A 9,160-nucleotide genomic window follows, 5' to 3' on the forward strand; every position below is an offset into this window, starting at 1 on the left:
TTTCTTTCTTTCTTTCTTTCTTTCTTTCTTTCTTTCTTTCTTTCTTTCTTTCTTTCTTTCTTTCTTTTTTCTTTCTTTTTTCTTTTTTTTTTTTTATTTTTCCTGGGAGTTCACTTGACAGGTAATGAGAGTCAGCTTTTAGGAAGTGGCTCAGTATAAATCTCTGGGTCCGTCGACTTACAAGGACTCAATTGGATTACCTGACGCACACGGGAGTATTAGATCTAAACCCCCATAGACTGATGTCGCTTTCAGCCCCTGGCCAATCCAGGGAGCAACAGCACAACCAAAGCAGAGACTGATGGTCTGAGGGGTGACTGTGTCTTTTCTGAGCAGCAAAATCCTTCAGACTCAATAAACAATGCAGATAAGATTTTGATGGGTCTATCTGGCAGGAAAATAAACCAACCCAAAACTGAAGGAAGGAAATGTGATCGTTTTTTAATATTGCCTAATCTGAAAATTTTTCGTTAATTATAGCAAAGTGTAGCTGTGCTCAGAGCAGGGCAGAGGGAGCTCTTGGGGTGCTGCAGGGCGACTGTGAGCTGGGTGTAAGTAAGTGAAGGGAAAAAAACCTTAGTAAAATAGAAGGAAGTTCTATTGGACTGATTCCAATAAGCTCTTCACATTAGTTGTTCCTCCATTTTTCCCAGCTCTGTTTGTCTTTTTATTCTAGTTTTTCTCTAAGTCCACAAATCTGTATTTGTTTAATCTTTCTCCCTATATTTTGTCCCTGAGCAACAGGATTTGCAAATGCATTTACAATCCTTATGGCAATACCTCACAGATGACTGTAGTGTAGATTTCTCTCTTCATGTCAAAATGAAAATCTTGGACTTCTTTCATTGCCTAACTTCATGCAACTAAGTCATTCAAGTTCTATGTAGGAAAAAACCCAAACCAGCCTCCTATTTCCTTTTTTCTCTCTCAGTCACTGTGAATGTTGCCACTGTTGCCCCTAGCCCACACTCTGGACTTCGCATTCAGTTCAGTCTATCCACTGTATCTGAGTGGTGACATGTGCTTTTGAGGAAAATATACAAGCTATGGTCTTCTTTATTTATCTTTAAAGAAAATTTATTCAGGTTTTCATCATCTCAATTGCTGTAAATCCCTCTCTTTTGACACTTGGAAATGCAATGTTTCTTTATGCAAAATGTCACAGAAGACATATATTCTGCTGAATTCTCACACTGGGTTCATCACCCATCCTTTCATATCCTTCTCTGGTCCCTTTAGTTTATAGCAGCAAAATAAAACTATATTTTTATAAATTCCAGCTTGGTCCAGAAGTCATAAATCTGATCTGACAGGCAGTCTGACAGGACTGCAGGCAGGAATAAAACTAGATAGAGAGGTCTCACATCAGATGCCCCAAACAGAACATGCTGGAGTTGGCAAACCAACATTTATTGATAAACCTCACCAACTGTGCAAAAGAAACTACCTATTCCCTTCTCCCGTGATCATTGGACTAATACTGCTCTTCATTTTTTGAATTTGTGGATCCAAATACCAACAGACCAGCAAAAAGGCTGTTAATGAAAAAAGTAAAATCTGAGCATTGATGCAGCTCAGGAAGTATTTTGCTTGATTATCCAATGCAGTGACACTAGCAGGACAAAAGCAACACAAGTTTGTGGCTGCTCCTTCCCCAGGTAATGAGTGGGGAGGAGATAGGAAGTTATTTTTAGTGGTGCATTTGTAGCTACCAGATTGGATTTAAGTAGGTGTGTGTATAATGCTGTTTGTGGAGTTAACAGGGTGTGTGGCTTTTTGAATCATTTTGATAGAAATAATGTGTTGTGTGAACATGCTCCTGTTAAATCAGGTAGAAATGCTGATTTGATTAACTGATCAAAGTTACTAAAGACTTCATGCTCTATTGCTTTAAGAAAAGACTCAATGATTCTTCTCATGAAAACTTGCAGTTGCAAAACTGTGGTAGTTCTGTTGGCATAAGCAGCAGTTCCAGATTTGTGAGATCAAATTCTCACCCGTGATTCCTTCTTTATTCCAAATAGTCATTGAAAACAGCCATTTTAGAAAATTACTCACAACCTACTGATTTGAACCAAAGCAATGTTTCAGACTCATAAACTCAAAATATACAGTATGAGAGCTTCAGCTGAATTCCTTCTGTTCATCTATTGAATCCTCCCTGTGTACAGGTGACATGTAGGTAATTGCAGCACAGTTTATGTAACTAGATCACTATGAAAGAAGGTTAACAAGATGAAAGACTATTTATCCCAGTGAAGGAACTGCTGGATGGAGGCTTAGGATCTCCCTTATGTTCCTTCCAGCTTTCTGAGAACCGGCAATGGCTAGAATCCAATTATTCTCTGACATTAATGCCTTTTTATCCCACAGAAGCTGAAGTGTGGGAAGCTCTTAAAAGTTTACACAAAGGTGAAGATTACTATTTACTTCTCAGCTGACGGTGGTACAAGCAAGCTGTCAAAAATACAACCACAGCTCAGGCCTGGGGTTTCTGTTAAACAGAGAAGACTTACAGTACTTCCGTTAAGTTTTAACTAGTTTTAGTTTGGAGTCCCATGGACGGGATCATGAACTGCTTGAGCTGTCAGAGCTAAATGGAGATCACTTGAGCTTTCAGAAAAATCAGGGAATCTCCCTTTTTGCCTTGGATCTGCTCAAATTGTACAACAGGACCTAACCACTTCTGATAGTGAACTTCCATGCATCATCCCCATGTCCACTAGATGTGAAAATTCAAGTTTTATTTCCATCATGGTTTCTAAGCAGATTGGAATTTGTCCAGTCATCTATATTTAGCTTAGCAACGTAATACAGAGATGTGAGTCTACGCTCTTGTTCTGGTCTTTGCTGTCAGGGATGTTTCACAGCAGTGCCTTTGGGGGAATTACCTCTGATTTGTGTAACCCTAAGCTCAGTTAAAAAAAAAAAAAAAAAAAAAAAAGACAAGAGGCCAGTATCTGAACAGCCTGTTTCCCTTTAAGAAATAATTCTTAAGGTAATTAAAAATACCACTAAACTGGGAGTGGAGGTGTATTGGAGTTTGTTTCTAAGTTTGTGTTTGAAGAGTGTAGGAAGGCAGCATAATTCTTATTGCCACACTGTTCTATAAGAACAAAGCTGGCAAAGTCTGGCTCAAACCTCTGGGGGTTTCTAAATCTTTGGAAAGTTCTATGAATGGATGAGACCCAATTAAAATACCACTTTCAGTTCAGTGTGTTTAATTTTCTTTTGCTTCTTACACAGCTTTTGAGATGTAATGTGAGGCAAGAAAACATTGAACAAGTAACTCATGTTTGTGACGCCTGATTACAGCTCTGCTGATCCCAGCAGTAATTCAACGGGAGGCCAGTATTCCTATGATACATCCTCCAATGCATCCATCCAAGATACAAGAAGAGAGGCTGTGAAGTGATTACTATTTAATGCCAAATGCTCTCAGACTGTAATGGAACCACTTTCTAAATTATAAAAGTTCAGGCCATTAATCTGAGGAAAGAAAGACTGAAACTTTAAAGGTTTCAGGGGTATGGTGATGGAATTCCATGTATATTCTCCGTGTATAGTTTCACGAAAAATAGACATTTTACCCAGCAAGGACATGGATGCTGGTTGTAAGGGGGAAAAACAATCATCTTTTTCTCTCTTGGAATAGAGATTTTGTATTAGTTATGCTCTTTGTCACCACAATGAAACCTGTGTACATTAACATATACTTGTGTATATTAGATTAACACTTATAGAGTGAAAATAGCTTTTCTTTACAACAGCTGAATGTATCTCCATTTCAAAATGCTAGAATGGGTGTGTGTAAGTTGTCACAGGGTACTATTCCATAAGCCAAAGATGTGTGCAGGCACCAAACTAGCATAAAGAGGTACAGTTTCACCCACAGGGGATCATTTGCTATTGAAGTTATCCTCCTTATTCTGCCTAATGTGGTTCACTGAGTGCTAAGTAAGGTATTGTGCAATTTAGAAATAACACACACTCTTAAATATCTTCAAAATGCTTTGGTAAAATCATAAGAGTTACCAAGTCAAAAGAGATAAGACTAAGTTGTCTGTATTCCTCCTCTACTGCCATTTAGCTCACCGTCACTTGTTTTTCAAAACTACTTTCTGAAGTTATCAGGTTTTGTGTTGGAATCATTATATGGAATGGTAAATTCAACTAGCATTTAGACAGGATGTAACATAATTGGTGTTGGCCAATTTAATTTTCCAGCTCTTTTCAGAGATAATGTATGACATGTTAACTAACCTAGAAGGGCTGTTTGCATTTAGGAGTTGAAATTAAAAACTTTCACAAGAATTGGTGCATTCCTGGGAAATCTTTTTTTTTAAGCAGAAGGGCAAGGTCGGGGATGAAGAACACTGAATGCTGGTTGGAGAGACGGTTACTGAAAGCTTGCCTTCAGTATCCCCTGTGCCAGAGTCATCAGTGGTGTTGTTCTGTGTAAGGTCACTAAAATTTGGTCAACTTTGGATGGTCTCATGTAGCAGAAACCATGAAGAGAGGATGGCACAGGAGCTTTTCCAATTATGATCACTTTATAATAACAAGGGAGAAAAAGCTGATATAAAATTCCCTATGGCTTTGTTCTGAATCCTGAAAATGTCCTTTGCTCTGGAATTATTCTTAGAAAGCCAAATACTAAGCTTTCATTGATAAGGGTGCAGGAAGGGATGTCAATATGTAATTTAGAAAGGTAATGCCAAACCCCAAAAACTTTTCTTGCATTTGCCTATGAAAAATTTCTATTGAATAGTAGTATAAATAAAGAACACCCTATGCTGTGTTAATATCAGTGTGTAGAAATATGAGGTATGTGACCCCCATAAACACTGCTTTCTAACAGTTAAACTACATGTCCCTCCACAAACAATTTCTAGTTGGCTGAGTATGTCCAGTGATTGCACATACTTTGCTGCCTATGTACTTAGTGTAAAAATTAATATAAATTGGCTGTACATGGAATTATGGCAGCTCAGGAAGAACTTTTCAGGAACAACAAAGAAGGGGTTAATAGTATTAATGATATTTGAGAGAACAAAGTTTCTTGACTAGATGTGCAGAAACGTCTGAGCTTCAGCATCTGTTAGCCGTGAGCATGGCCCCATCTTCCCGCTCCCATCTGTAACCTGTCGCATGGTGCCCCACGGTGGCTGCTTGCCTCCTGTTACATTTGCTCAAGCCAGTAAGTGCTCCATTCAGTTTGGTTACTACTAAACAAAAATATTTGCCCCAGTTCATCGTTATTTGCTAATAGTCAGAATTCAAGTGTATAACTGCATTTTGCAACTCCTGTCTGTTTCTAGTTGCATTTAAAGAGGGAATACAAGTCCCTCTACCTGGTTACATGGAGTTGATTTCATAATGCTTTGCAAGACATAATTAATTAAAAAAATCTAGCTGTTACAATGTTTCTTTCATTAGATTATTTTCATTATTAAAATAATTTTAACATCAGCTGTATTCATCAACAATTAGTATGTGTGATTTTTCTTTGTACACCTTTCTAGGCTGTAATATGTCTTTTAAATTGGGGTTTGCTAGCAAATTTCCATTTCGCTTTCTTATGTGAAATGCAGCTTCGTTGCCACAAGCAATGGTGAAAAAAATGTTTCAGAAAGATATTATTACCAAAATGCTTTTTTTTATTTCTATTTGTATTACTTCTGGAATTTTCTGAAAACTTTCATAGTCTGTACTGTCTTTCCACATATATCTGTCTTCCTTAACAAACAATATTTATCAATGTGTTTTCACAAGAGGATATGGATGTTGATCCTGGCTGTGGCTTCTCAAGCCCTAGCTTGGATAAACTGGACCCCCTGAGTACCCACAATTCCTATTGATCTCTTCTTGATGAGGCGGTGCTTTCAAACACCTTCCCTTTGACTGAGAGGACTGATGAAAAAACTGCTTGTGCTCCAGAGTCCCTTAGTGCTGCTCCCAGGGCTCTGTAATGCCTCTCCATACTCCTCAGATGGTTCCTAGCTGTACCAGAGATGCCCACATGAAATTCAGCAGCAGGTAACAGCCAGTGGACAGTGCAAGGCTTGGCAGTCTCCCAGCGACATTCCTGGGAAGCAGCACAGCTCTCAAGAGAGCGTGTCAAGGCAGCAACGAGTGCCTCGGTGCCTCCAGAAGAGAGTCACCTACTGCTGCCACCCATCGTTTTTCTTAGCAGCACTGCTTGTTGTCCAGGGAGCAGAGGGGCTGCCTCACTCAGCTCCAGCACCTCTCCTGATGTGACAAGGTCTTTCCTCCTCAGTCTGCAGAGCACTGAAGCGGTTCTGCAAGGGCACATGGACAAGGATATCTTGTTTCTATTTGCAGCTTGTCTAAAAGCGACTGTGGGCATAATCAGGCATTTACTTGAAAAACAGCTATTGTGATTTAAGCTACCTTGTGTCTGTTCACTGCAGTCCCACTCAGCTGAGCTACTATGTGTATTATGCTAATCCATTTTGGTGCAAAAATAAATCACTGTTCTTTACTATGGATGCTTTGTGAACAAAAATGACTACTCCTATCTTTTGACCTGTTATTTTATTTTATAGAATCTCATTTTTGACATTTTGATTTTTGTACATCAAAATTTGTGTCAGACATTCAGATCTATTTCCTTGTCTCCAAAGATATCAGTCTGAATTTTTTGCTTTTTAGTTTATAGACATCAATATGCTAAAGCTTTGTTTACTACCCCGAGTATGGTAATTGACAAGTTAACGAAAATATTAAAAAAGACAAAACTACATTTTTGATGTAATTTCATGACTGTTGAATCCAAAAAATTTAATGTTCATAAACCTACTTGTATACCAGTGCATGGGAGTGAGAAAGTTTGCAGTATTTTGACATAATCCAGATTTTACTGACACTTTTAAATCCAAATATTTATTAAACACTCAACAACTGCTTATTTTAGAGCAGCAGTCTAAATCCAAGACTACTGCTACATAAACACTGAAACTGAGGAGGTAAGAGAATGATTAACAATTACATGTAGGCAGAGGTTGATTTTCATGCTCCAGATTGTTCATTAATTTTGGACTTGTTTTGAAATTATACATACAATCAAAGAAACTTTTGTCCTTACTTGAAGAGTTACTATTTCAGTGTCTTGCAAATTTTGTGTAATGTACAGGAATTTTATAGCTTATCTATCATATTTATTTTTAAAGCAGTTATACTGGTGAACAGCAAATTTATGGTATGAAATTCTTCCTTTCAGAGTTTTCCTTTATAAAACCTTTACATATTTTCCAGCCTCTACTATGCTTTGCAACAACACCAATCTGATCTTTTTGCATAATTTCTGCATCATTATTTGTGTTGCTTATCAGCTTTACATTCAAGATGGCACTAGATGCTGATTGTATACAAGGTTGTAAGGACTAGTTTTAAAAAGTCACTTAGAAATACATCTCTTGTTAAAAGCATTAACTTAGTAAACTATAAAATCTTAAGGAGAATTTGATTATACCTTAAAGGAAAAAAGAAATGTGACAAACCTGGATCCTCAGCAAAACACCATATTATACTTTAAAGGGACTGTTGTTCTTCACTTGCAAATCTCAATGCAAATTTACATCAGATGGGATGATCAGGTACAATCACTCTCCCAAAAGCATTAGGAGCAGCATCAGTGCTGTAAGTCCATGGGACTTGTTGCAAATAACTGAACTGGCTGAACATGATGCCACCCCACCTGTTTCTTACTGTGCAGAGAACAGAGGTTAACACTGGAAATCTATGTGCCAACAGAACTAAACATCTGAAGGTGTCATGACCTGCATCAGCCCAAATCAGCAGGCTGTTTTAATTACCTGGCCAAGATGAATTTGACCCATCCAGATGAAGTTTTGCCTGCAGTGTATTTTGGGCATTTATATTGCCCCTTCTGAGCTTTGCTGATGGCATATGTAAACACAAGGGAATGCAATATCTGGCTCTGATCTAACACATTGCAATAAGAAAAAGCCTCGGAGCTAAAAGCTGGTTAATTCTGTTTGGGGGCTGTCCCACGGAAATTATCAGAGGTAATGTGGGAAGTGTCTCTTAGAAACACAAAGCCCAGAGGCCCCTAAGGAGGACTAGTGGCAGAGTCTGAGCAATAGCTTTTGTTTTGTTGGGGGTTTTTTTGTGTAGATACAAATGAGGCATCATATATCTGTCTGTGGAAATCTGTAAAAGAACCACTTGAACATATGGAAAGAAATTGCCTAAATTAAGTGACTATTTTAAGGGCAGCATGCAGAGGTCTCACTAAAATGGGCATATGAATAGTATATGGGACAGAGTTATGGAGGTCAAGCTTTTAACACCAAGATAGTGGGCAAAACAGGAATATTCTAAAGCACTACCTTTAGCATGTAGAAGGCTATGCTTATTAAAGAGGGATAAAAGCTGTTATCAACAAAAAACTTGATGGAATCTTTGGCATCTTCAAAAATGTGACAGAGGCCGCATGTTTGACAGTGAATAAAATGCGAAATGTCCATTTTCACAGTACCCTGTGCCTAACTGGCAGATTTTACGTATTTTTAAATACTGCTCATAGGGCCTTTTTTTGTAGTAAAATATACAAAGGTTTGCTGCAGTGTGCTGAGTGGCCTCCCTTTGTCTCTAAACAGGGACATTCCTAAGGAAAAAGGAAAGGGGGAAAAAAGAAGAACAAAAAAAGACGATATACAAAGGAAAATATTTAAAGTCTAAGGAGAGAGTACTCATGTCATATGCCAGGAACCAAGGGCAATAGTAATGAAAACCTCAAAATCCTATAAAGAGGTACTAAAGATTTAGAGGAAAAACAACACCAAAACTGACACAGGACAAGAAAATGTTACACCACTCCAGATGCCCAATAATGAAAGCACTGCCATGCCAGGCATGCAGCGGGAAGTCTGGAGCTGCCAAGGCCGTGAAAGATGTCTGGGAGCAGCACCGATGCCAGGGTGCGACGGAGGGTGCCAGCGCACCGGCAGAGAGCGCCAAGGCAAAGGCCTTAAAACATGCAAATATTTCATGAAAGCCCCAGCAGAAAAGAGCTCTGGCTACCGGCGTAATCCAGGAAAGGAATTGCTCCAGGGGAAAGGGCGCGGAGGAGGCAGAGAGAAGCTGGTTCCGAGCAGGGATGCGCGGGCCCCGG

At 38.8% G+C, this 9,160-nt stretch overlaps 1 protein-coding gene across 3 annotated transcripts in view; it reads left to right on the plus strand.

The window, feature by feature from the left end:
• MAPK8 (mitogen-activated protein kinase 8) overlaps window positions 1-9,160 on the plus strand; it is a 183,927-nt gene that overhangs the window by 129,990 nt on the left and 44,777 nt on the right. The window lies entirely within an intron of this gene.

The sequence above is a fragment of the Corvus kubaryi genome, unplaced genomic scaffold (assembly GCF_017639235.1).
Source record: "Corvus kubaryi isolate FWS band 111438036 unplaced genomic scaffold, C.kubaryi_AGA036_p1.0 138, whole genome shotgun sequence".
Taxonomy (NCBI): Eukaryota; Metazoa; Chordata; class Aves; order Passeriformes; family Corvidae; genus Corvus; species Corvus kubaryi.